We start from the raw sequence: 11,164 nt of genomic DNA, 5'->3' as shown, positions 1-11,164 counted from the left end.
TCAAAACTTTATACTCTTTGACGGCATGAGTCTCTAAACTCCATTGTTGGGGGTGAGGAGCTCTGCTGTGTCTTGATGAATTAATGCAAGTATTTCTGTTTTCCATTCAAACATGCGTGTTCCTATCTAAGATATCCATTCGCGCCTAACTATGGAGAAGGTGATGATCAGTGACATTCATCACCTTCCTCAATCCATGAATGTGTGTCTGACAATCACTTCCATTCTACATCAGATTGAATGAATATCTCTTAGATTCCCTAATCAGAATCTTCGTGGTATAAGCTAGATTGATGGCGGCATTCATGAGAATCCGGAAAGTCTAAACCTTGTCTGTGGTATTCCGAGTAAGATTCTGGGATTGGATGGCTGTGACGAACTTCAAACTCGCGAGTGCTGGGTGTAGTGACAGACGCAAAAGGATATTAAATCCTATTCCGGTACGACTGAGAACCTGCAGATGATTAGCCGTGCGGTGACAGCGCACCTGGACCCTTTTCACTGGAAGGATGGATGGTAGCCATTGACAACGGTGATCCACCTACAAACAGCTCACCATAGGAGGACGTGCGTGAATGAATCAGAGGACAGAGGAAAGCAGAGATTCTGAAGACAAAGCATCTCCAAAACTCCAACATATTATCCATTACTGCATAACAAGTAACCTTTAATCCATGCTCTCTTGTTTATTCGCAACTCAACTGATAAATATAATTGACTTCTTGACTAAGAATTGCAAGATAACCATAGACTGCTTCAAACCAACAATCTCCGTGGGATTCGACCCTTACTCACGTAAGGTATTACTTGGACGACCCAGTGCACTTGCTGGTTAGTGGTACGAGTGTGAAAAGTGTGATTCACAATTCGTGCACCAAGTTTTTGGCGCTGTTGCCGGGGATTGTTTGTGTTTGAACAACTGACGGTTTATTTTGTTGCTTAGATTAGGAAAATTTTTCTTTTTGGTTTAGAGTCTCTTATTATTGTTCTTGGTTAAAATTTTATACTTCTTCAAAATAAGTGTTACATTTACTGCCCAATTGGCTAGAACGTTGGTCTAAGTCCGTGGCAGTTTGGTATACTCTTTTTAAAAATATTTTTCAAAAATAATAATTTCTCTATTAAATTTTGTGCCAAACTTTAAGTTTGGTGTTTTCTTGTTGATTTCCCTTTTGGTTTTCGAAAATTTTAGTTTATTTTTCTAAAAATTTTAAGTTTGGTGTTTCTTGGTGTTTTCCCTCCAAAATTTTCAAAAACATGGAGCATCAGATCTAAAAATCCTAAATCTTGTGCCATCTTTTTGTTTTTCTCTCTCCTCTTTAAATTCAAAAATATCTTTTCTCTCTATTTTAAAGCAAATTTTTGAAATTTACCTTTAAAAAATTCAGATTTTTTTTAAAATTTAAAACCTTTTTCAAAAATCATCATATCCTTTTTAAAACTTCCTAACCACTTTCTCTCTCCTCATTTTTTCGAAATTTTTCAACCATTTTTGTTTATTTTATTTTAATTTATTTCATTTTCGAATTAAATAAATAAATAAATAAATAAAAATAAATTTTTTTTGACATCATCTCCCTTTCTCCATTATGGATCTAAGTGGAAATGAACAGTCCAGGAGGACTCTGGGGTCATATGCTAACCCCTCTACTGCTTCATATGGGAGTAGTATCTGCATACCCTCCATTGGAGTCAGTAGCTTTGAGTTGAATCATCAGCTCATTATCATGGTGCAGCAAAGTTGCCAGTATTTCGGTCTTCCACAGGAAGAACCTACAGAGTTTCTGGCACAATTTTTACAAATTGCTGACACAATACATGATAAGAAAATAGATCAGGATGTCTACAGACTATTACTGTTTCCATTTGCTGTAAAAGATCAAGCTAAAAGGTGGTTAAATAACCAACCTAAGGCCAGCATAAGGACATGGAAACAGCTGACAGAAAAATTCCTGAATCAATACTTTTCCCCAAAACGGATGACACAGCTAAGGCTGGACATCCAAGGCTTTAAACAAGGAGATAAGGAATCTCGTTATGATGCATGGGAGAGATACAGAGAGATGCTACGAAAATGCCCCTCTGAAATATTTTCAGAGTGGGTTCAGTTAGACATCTTCTATTATGGGCTTGCAGAAGGAGCTCAGATGTCTCTAGATTACTCAGCTGGTGGATCTATCCACATGAGAAAGACAATTGAAGAGGCTCAAGAGCTCATTGATACAGTTGCCAGGAATCAGCATATGTACCTAAGCAGTGACCCTTCCATGAAAGAAGAGGTTAAAACAGTAACTGCTGAACTCAGCCCTGTAAAACAAGCTGCTGAATTCAATCAGCAATTGGACTTTCTAACAAAGCAGTTAGCCGAATTCAAGGATAAACTACAAGAGACAAGGATGGCTAATATAAATATGGAAGAACAATTGAAGCAAACAAAGCAGCAGCTGTCAAGACAAATAACAGAAGAATGCCAAGCAGTTCAATTGAGAAGTGGGAAAACATTAAATACCCCACCTCAAGGCAGCAAAGAGCTAAGAAATGAGCAAACCACCCAAAATTCACCTGAGGACAGTAAGAGCCCAGGGAAAAGTAATTTTGGCACTAAAAAGCCAGAAATCTGGTGGAAGGCTGGCGCTGAACTCCCAGACCATAACCAAGACTGACGTTCAACGCCAGTAATAAGCAAAGACTGGCGTTCAACGCCAGAAACAAGCAAGGATCTGGCGTTGAACGCCCAAAATGGGCAAGATCTGGCGTTGAACGCCCAAAAGGGGCACAGTTCTGGCGTTCAGACGCTAGGAACAGACAAGGAGTTGGAGTCTAACGTCACTCCAGCTTCTAACGTCAATTACCAGAGAGGGATCAGATACACACAAGTGCTGATGACAACCCCTCTAAAAAGGCTTCTTCAACCACTTCTGTAGGCAATAAACCTATAGCAACTAAGGTTGAGGAATATAAAGCCAAGATACCTTATCCTCAAAAACTCTGGAAAGAGGAGCAGGATAAGCAATTTGCTCGCTTTGCAGATTATCTCAGGACTCTTGAAATAAAGATCCCATTTGCAGAGGCACTGGAGCAAATACCTTCTTATGCCAAGTTCATGAAAGAGATCTTGAGTCATAAAAAGGATTGGAGAGAAACAGAAAGAGTTCTCCTCACTGAAGAATGCAGTGCAGTCATTCTGAAAAGCTTCCCTGAAAAGCTTAAAGACCCTGGGAGTTTTCTGATACCATGCACATTAGAAGGTAATTACACCAAGACAGCTTTATGTGATCTTGGGGCAAGCATCAACCTGATACCTGCATCCACTATCAGAAAGCTTGGTTTAACTGAGGAAGTTAAACCAACCCGGATATGTCTCCAACTTGCTGATGGCTCCATTAAATACCCATCAGGCTTGATTGAAGACATGATTGTCAGAGTTGGGCCATTCGCCTTTCCCACTGACTTTGTAGTGCTGGAAATGGAGTTGCACAAGAGTGCTACTCTCATTCTAGGAAGACCCTTCCTAGCAACTGGATGAACTCCCATTAACGTCCAACAGGGGAAAATAACCCTGAGAGTTAATGAGGATGAGTTTAAGTTGAATGCTGTCAAAGCCATGCAGCACCCAGACACATCAAAAGACTGCATGAAAGTTGATCTTATTGACTCTTTGGTAGAAGAGATCAACATGGCTGAGAGTCTCGAATCAGAGTTGGAAGATATCTTTAAAGATATTCAGCCTGATTTGGAGGATTTAGAGGAAATGAAAGAGCCTCTGAAATTTCCTCTGGAAGAGGAAAACCTCCTAAACCCGAGCTCAAACCACTACCACCATCCCTGAAATATGTATTTCTGGGAGAAGGTGACACTTTTCCAGTGATCATAAGCTCTGCTTTAAATCCACAGGAAGAGGAAGCACTTATTCAAGTGCTAAGGACACACAAGACAGCTCTTGGGTGGTCCATAGGTGACCTTAAGGGCATAAGCCCAGCTAAATGCATGCACAAAATCTTATTGGAAGATAATGCTAAACCAGTGGTTCAACCACAGAGGCGGCTAAATCCAGCCATGAAGGAAGTGGTGCAGAAAGAGGTCACCAAATTACTAGAGGATGGGATTATTTATCCTATTTCTGATAGCTCCTGGGTGAGCCCTGTCCAAGTCGTCCCAAAAAAGGGAGGCATGATAGTGATTCATAATGAAAAAAATGAACTGGTTCCTACAAGAACAGTTACAGGGTGGCGCATGTGTATTGACTACAGAAGGCTCAATACAGCCACCAGAAAGGATCATTTTCCTTTACCATTCATAGACCAGATGCTAGAAAGACTGGCAGGTCATGATTATTACTGCTTTTTGGATGGCTACTTAGGCTATTACCAGATTGCAGTAGATCCCCAGGATCAAGAGAAAACAGCATTCACATGTCCATCTGGAGTGTTTGCTTATAGAAGGATGCCATTTGGGCTGTGTAATGCGCCTGCAACCTTCCAGAGATGCATGCTCTCTATTTTCTCTGATATGGTGGAAAAATTTCTGGAAGTCTTCATGGATGACTTCTCAGTATATGGAGACTCATTCAGCTCCTGTCTTGATCACCTAAAACTTGTCCTGAAGAGATGCCAAGAGACCAACCTAGTCTTAAACTGGGAAAAGTGTCACTTCATGGGGACTGAAGGGATTGTCCTTGGGCATAAAATCTCAAACAAGGGAATAGAAGTGGATCAAGCAAAAATAGAGGTAATTGAAAAATTACCACCACCTGCCAATGTTAAGGCAATCAGAAGCTTTCTGGGGCATGCAGGATTCTATAGGAGGTTTTTAAAGGATTTTTCAAAAATCGCAAAACCTCTAAGCAATCTGCTAGCTGCTGACACGCCATTTGTGTTTGACACAGAGTGTCTGCAGGCGTTTGAAATGCTGAAAGCTAAGCTGGTCACAGCACCAGTTATTTCTGCACCAGACTGGACACTACCATTTGAGCTAATGTGTGATGCCAGTGATCACGCCATTGGTGCAGTATTGGGACAGAGGCATGACAAGCTTCTGCATGTCATTTATTATGCTAGTCGCGTTTTAAATGATGCCCAAAAAAATTACACAACCACAGAAAAAGAATTATTTGCAGTGGTTTATGCCATTGACAAGTTCAGATCATACTTAGTAGGATCAAAAGTGATTGTGTATACTGACCATGCTGCTCTTAAATATCTACTCACAAAGCAGGATTCAAAACCCAGACTCATCAGATGGGTGTTGCTTCTGCAAGAGTTTGATATAGAAATAAGAGACAGAAAAGGGACAGAAAACCAAGTGGCTGATCATCTGTCCCGGATAGAGCCAGTGGAAGGGACGTCCCTCCCCTCTCTTGAGATCTCTGAGACTTTTCCGGATGAGCATTTATTTGCCATCCAGGAAACACCATGGTTTGCCGATATTACAAACTATAAAGCTGCAAGGTTCATACCCAAGGAGTACAACAGGCAACAAAAGAAAAAATTAATCACTGATGCAAAGTACTACTTGTGGGATGAACCCTATCTCTTTAAGAGATGTGCAGATGGAATAATCCGTAGGTGTGTTCCTAGAGAAGAAGCGCAGAGGATCCTATGGCATTGCCATGGATCTCAATATGGAGGCCATTTCGGGGGTGAGCGAACAGCCACCAAGGTCCTCCAATGTGGCTTCTATTGGCCCACACTCTATAGAGATTCCCGAGAGTTTGTATGTAACTGTGATAGTTGCCAAAGAGCTGGTAATCTGCCCCATGGTTACGCCATGCCTCAACAAGGAATCTTGGAGATTGAGTTGTTTGACGTATGGGAAATTGACTTCATGGGACCTTTCCCACCATCATTCTCAAACACTTATATTCTGGTGGCAGTTGACTATGTATCAAAATGGGTTGAGGCCATTGCCACACCCACCAATGATACTAAAACAGTGCTGAAGTTCCTCCAGAAACATATCTTTAGCAGGTTTGGTGTCCCTAGAGTACTGACCAGTGATGGGGGCACTCACTTTTGCAACAAACAGCTTTACTCTGCCATGGTTCGGTATGGGATTCACCACAAGGTAGCTACTCCATATCATCCACAAACTAATGGGCAAGCTGAAGTCTCTAACAGAGAATTAAAGAGAATTCTAGAACGGACAGTAAGTACCCGTAGAAAGGATTGGGCACGGAGCTTGGATGATGCTCTGTGGGCTTACAGAACAGCATTCAAGACCCCTATAGGGACCTCTCCATACCAACTTGTGTATGGTAAGGCATGTCACCTGCCCGTGGAACTGGAACATAAAGCCTACTGGGCAACCAGATTCCTAAACTTTGATGCCAAATTAGCAGGAGAAAAAAGATTGCTCCAGCTAAATGAGCTAGAGGAATTCAGATTCACTGCTTTCGAAAATGCCAAGCTTTATAGAGAGAAATAAAAAAAGTGGCATGATAGAAAGCTGTCATCTAGAATCTTTGAACCAGGACAGAAGGTTCTGCTGTTTAACTCTAGACTCAGGCTATTTCCCGGGAAACTGAAATCCCGGTGGAGGGGACCATATATGATTACAAGTGTATCACCATATGGTTATGTGGAGCTTCAAGATATTGATTCTGATAAGAAGTTCATTGTCAATGGACAGAGAATCAAGCACTATCTTGAAGGCAACGTTGAGCAAGAGTGCTCAAGGCTGAAGCTAGATTAAAAGCTCAGCAAGGTCCAGCTAAAGACAATAAAGAAGTGCTTGCTAGGAGGCAACCCAGCCATGGGGCATCAATCCTCTAAGAATTTTGCCCTATTTTTATTTTTATTTGTTTATATAAAGTTCATTAATAACAAGGTAAAAAATCAATTGCATAAGTTCACAGGGTTACAGAAGGAATCTGCACACAAAACAGAGAAAAAGAGCTCACTAGCAAGAAAACGCCAGTAAGAGCCTGTTTTGGGCGTTTAGCGCCCAAAAGAGGCATCCAGTGGGCGTTGAACGCCAGTAAGGATAGCTATCTGGCGTTCAACGCTAGAAAAGGGCAGCAACTGGGCGTTGAACACCCAGGAGAGCAGCATTTGGGCGTTGAACGCCCAAAACAGGCAGCGTTTGGGCGTTCAAACGCCAGGATGATGGGAAGGAGGTAAGTTCGTTTCTTCTTTATATTTTTCATTCTAATTTTAATTTCCATGTTTCAAACCATGATTTCATACATACACATGTTAAGAACCCTGATTTCTAAAATCCTTAATTTCTAAAAATCCTACCTTAAAAATATCAAATATATCTTAATCCATAAGCACAAATCCTCTTTTTCAATCCAATTCAACTCTTTTCCAAAAATCTTTTCAACTCATCAATATCTTTTTCAAATCTCCACATTATCTTTTTCAAAATCTAGATTTATCTTTTTCAAAATTTTTCATATCTTTTCAATTTTAAACTATATCTTCTCTTATCATATCTTCTATCTTATCTTTTCCAAATCAATCTTTTTTATCATATCTTTTCTAAATTTTCGAACCCACCCCCTCCCTTTAAATATGGGTTCGGCCTCCACCCCCCTCCATCAACAATTGCACCTAGTTCTCCTTCTATCCCTCTCCTTTCTTTTCTTTTGCTTGAGGACAAGCAAACCTCTAAGTTTGGTGTGTTTATCCGTGATCACTAAGATCATGGCTCCTAAGGGAAAACAACCCACTTCAAGAGGCAAGAAAAAGAGCATTCCAAAACCACTTTGGAATCAAGGGAAGTTCTTATCTAAAGAACATTCAGACCATTATTACAAAATAATGGGTCTAAGATCAGTGATCCCGGAAGTTAGATTCGATCTGAAAGAAGACGAATATCCGGAGATCCAGGAGCAAATTCGAATCAGGAACTGGGAGGTCCTAGCTAATCCTGAGACGAAAGTGGGAAGGAATATGGTCCAAGAGTTCTATGCTAACATGTGGCAGACAGACAAGAAAAAACTATCTGGAACTGCTTTCTATGAATATCGGACCGTGGTCAGAGGAAAGATTGTTCATACCAACCCTGACAAGATCAGGGAGATCTTAAAGCTACCTCAGCTGAAAGATGATCCAAACTCTTTCAACAGGAGAATGATGAGAACATACAAGGGCCTGGATAAGATTCTAGAGGATATATGTATCCCTGGAGCCAGGTGGACCACCAGCACGAAGGGTGTCCCAAATCAACTCAAAAGAGAAGATCTCAAACCAGTCGCCAGAGGATGGCTGGATTTCATTGGGCATTCTCTGCTGCCCACCAGCAACCGTTCTGAAGTCACTGTTAAAAGAGCAGTGATGATCCATTGCATCATGATGGGAAAAGAAGTGGAAGTTCATCAACTGATTTCAAATGAATTCTACAAAATTGCTAATAAAAATTCTAAAGAGGCCAGGTTGGCTTACCCAAGCTTGATTTCTCTGCTCTGCAAGGACGCTGGAGTAAGGATGGAAATAACTGAGTATATCTCAATTGAGAAACCAATCACCAAAGCATCAATGGAAAAACAACAAGCACATGATGACCCCATCAAGAAGAAAACACAGGAATTTCTCCCAGAAATTCCTCAATCTGAATATTGGGAGTATCTTGAAACATCAGTTACCAAGATACAAGAAGCTATGGAACAAATAATAAAGGAACAGAAGGAACAAAGTCAAATTCTTTGCTATTTGATTAAAGAACAGGAAGAGCAAGGGCGTGACTTGAGGGAATTGAAGCGCCAGAAGTTATCTCTTGAAGGACCAAGCACCCCACAGATCTGAGGAACATCCACTTCCCAGAACAAAGGTTGTTAAATTCCAATTTCTGCTTTAACTCTGTGATAGTTGTCGTTATAAAAGTTTACCTTAGGAGTCATATAGTAGTAATTAGTGTCTATTTTGATTTTACCTCCAATTAAGTTATAGTCTATTTTTCTCATCATCAGCAAACATGAATAAAATAGTAGATCTTTTGAATAAGAGGCAATAAAATTCGAGTTTTTAATAAGAAAAATTCTAATTAGTAACATGTGGTGGCAATGCTTTCTGTCTTCTGAATGAATGCTTGAACAGTGCATATGTCTTTTGAATTTGTTGTTTAAGACTGTTAAATATGTTGGCTCTTGAAAGAATGATGAACATGAGACATGTTATTGATAATCTGAAAAATCATAAAAATGATTCTTGAAGCAAGAAAAAGCAGCAAAGAACAAAGCTTGCAGAAAAAAAAAGAGAGAGAAAGAGAAAGCAAGCAGAAAAAGCCAAAGCTCTTAAAACCAAAAGGCAAGGGAATAGAAAGGATCCCAAGGCTTTGAGCATCAGTGGATAGGAGGGCCTAAAGGAATAAAATCCTGGCCTAAGCGGCTAAACCAAGCTGTCCCTAGCCATGTGCTTGTGGCGTGAAGGTGTCAAGTGAAAACTTGAGACTGAGCGGTTAAAGTCAAGGTCCAAAGCAAAAAGAAGAGTGTGCTTAAGAACCCTGGACACCTCTAATTGGGGACTTTAGCAAAGCTGAGTCACAATCTAAAAGGGTTCACCCAATTATGTGTCTGTGGCATTTATGTATCCGGTGGTAATACTGGAAAACAAAGTGCTTAGGGCCACGGCCAAGACTCATAAAGTAGCTGTGTTCAAGAATCATCATACTGAAATAGGAGAATCAATAGCACTATCTGAATTCTAAGTTCCTATAGATGCCAATCACTCTGAGCTTCAATGTATAAAGTGAGATGCCAAAACTGTTCGGAAGCAAAAAGCTACCAGTCCCACTCATCTAATTAGAATCTGAGCTTCACTCAAAAACTCTGAGATATTATTGCTTCTTGACTTATTAGTCTTCTATTTTATTTGTCTAGTTGCTTGAGGACAAGCAATAGTTCAAGTTTGGTGTTGTGATGAGCGGATATTTTATACGCTTTTCAGGGTTAATTTCATATAGATTTTAGTATGTTTTAGTTGGTTTTTAGTTTATTTTCATTAGTTTCTAGGCAAAATCCACATTTCTGGACTCTACTATGAGTTTGTGTATTTTTCTGTAATTTCAGGTATTTTCTGACCTCCCTGCACTCAAAATGGATTTTCTGGAGCTACATGACTCCAAATGGCGTTCTTCAACTTGCGTTTGAAAGTAGACATCCAGGGCTTTCCAGCAATATATAATACTCCATACTTTGCTCAAGGATAGACGACGTAAACTGGCGTTCAATGCTAGCTCTCTCCCTAATTCTGGCGTCCAGCGCCAGAAACAAGTTGCAAGTTGGAGTTGAACGCCAGAAAAGGATCCAAAGCTGGCGTTGAACGGCCAAAACAGCCCCAGGCACGTGTGAAGCTTTAGTCTCAGCCCCAGCACACACCAAGTGGGCCCCAGAAGTGGATTTCTGCACTATCTGTTATAGTTTACTCATTTTCTGTAAACCTAGGTTACTAGTTTAGTATTTAAACAACTTTTAGAGATTCATTTTGTATCTGATGACATTTTTAGATCAAAACTTTATACTCTTTGACGGCATGAGTCTCTAAACTCCATTGTTGGGGGTGAGGAGCTCTACTGTGTCTTGATAAATTAATGCAAGTATTTATGTTTTCCATTCAAACATGCGTGTTCCTATCTAAGATATCCATTCGCGCCTAACTATGGAGAAGGTGATGATTAGTGACACTCATCACCTTCCTCAATCCATGAACGTGTGTCTGACAATCACTTCCATTCTACATCAGATTGAATGAATATCTCTTAGATTCCCTAATCAAAATCTCCGTGGTATAAGCTAGATTGATGGCGGCATTCATGAGAATCCGGAAAGTCTAAACCTTGTCTGTGGTATTCCGAGTAAGATTCTGGGATTGGATGGCTGTGACGAACTTCAAACTCGCGAGTGCTGGGCGTAGTGACAGACGCAAAAGGATAGTAAATCCTATTCCGGTACGACTGAGAACCTGCAGATGATTAGCCGTGCGGTGACAGTGCACCTGGACCCTTTTCACTGGAAGGATGGATGGTAGCCATTGACAACGATGATCCACCTACACACAGCTCGCCATAGGAGGACGTGCGTGCATGAATCAGAGGACAGAGGAAAGCAGAGATTCTGAAGACAAAGAATCTCCAAAACTCCAACATATTATCCATTACTGCATAACAAGTAACCTTTAATCCATGCTCTCTTGTTTATTCGCAACTCAACTGATAAATATAATTG

Source organism: Arachis ipaensis, chromosome B3 (genome assembly GCF_059453495.1).
Source record: "Arachis ipaensis isolate K30076 ecotype BB chromosome B3, ASM5945349v1, whole genome shotgun sequence".
NCBI lineage: Eukaryota > Viridiplantae > Streptophyta > Magnoliopsida > Fabales > Fabaceae > Arachis > Arachis ipaensis.
This window is presented reverse-complemented; position numbering follows the sequence as displayed.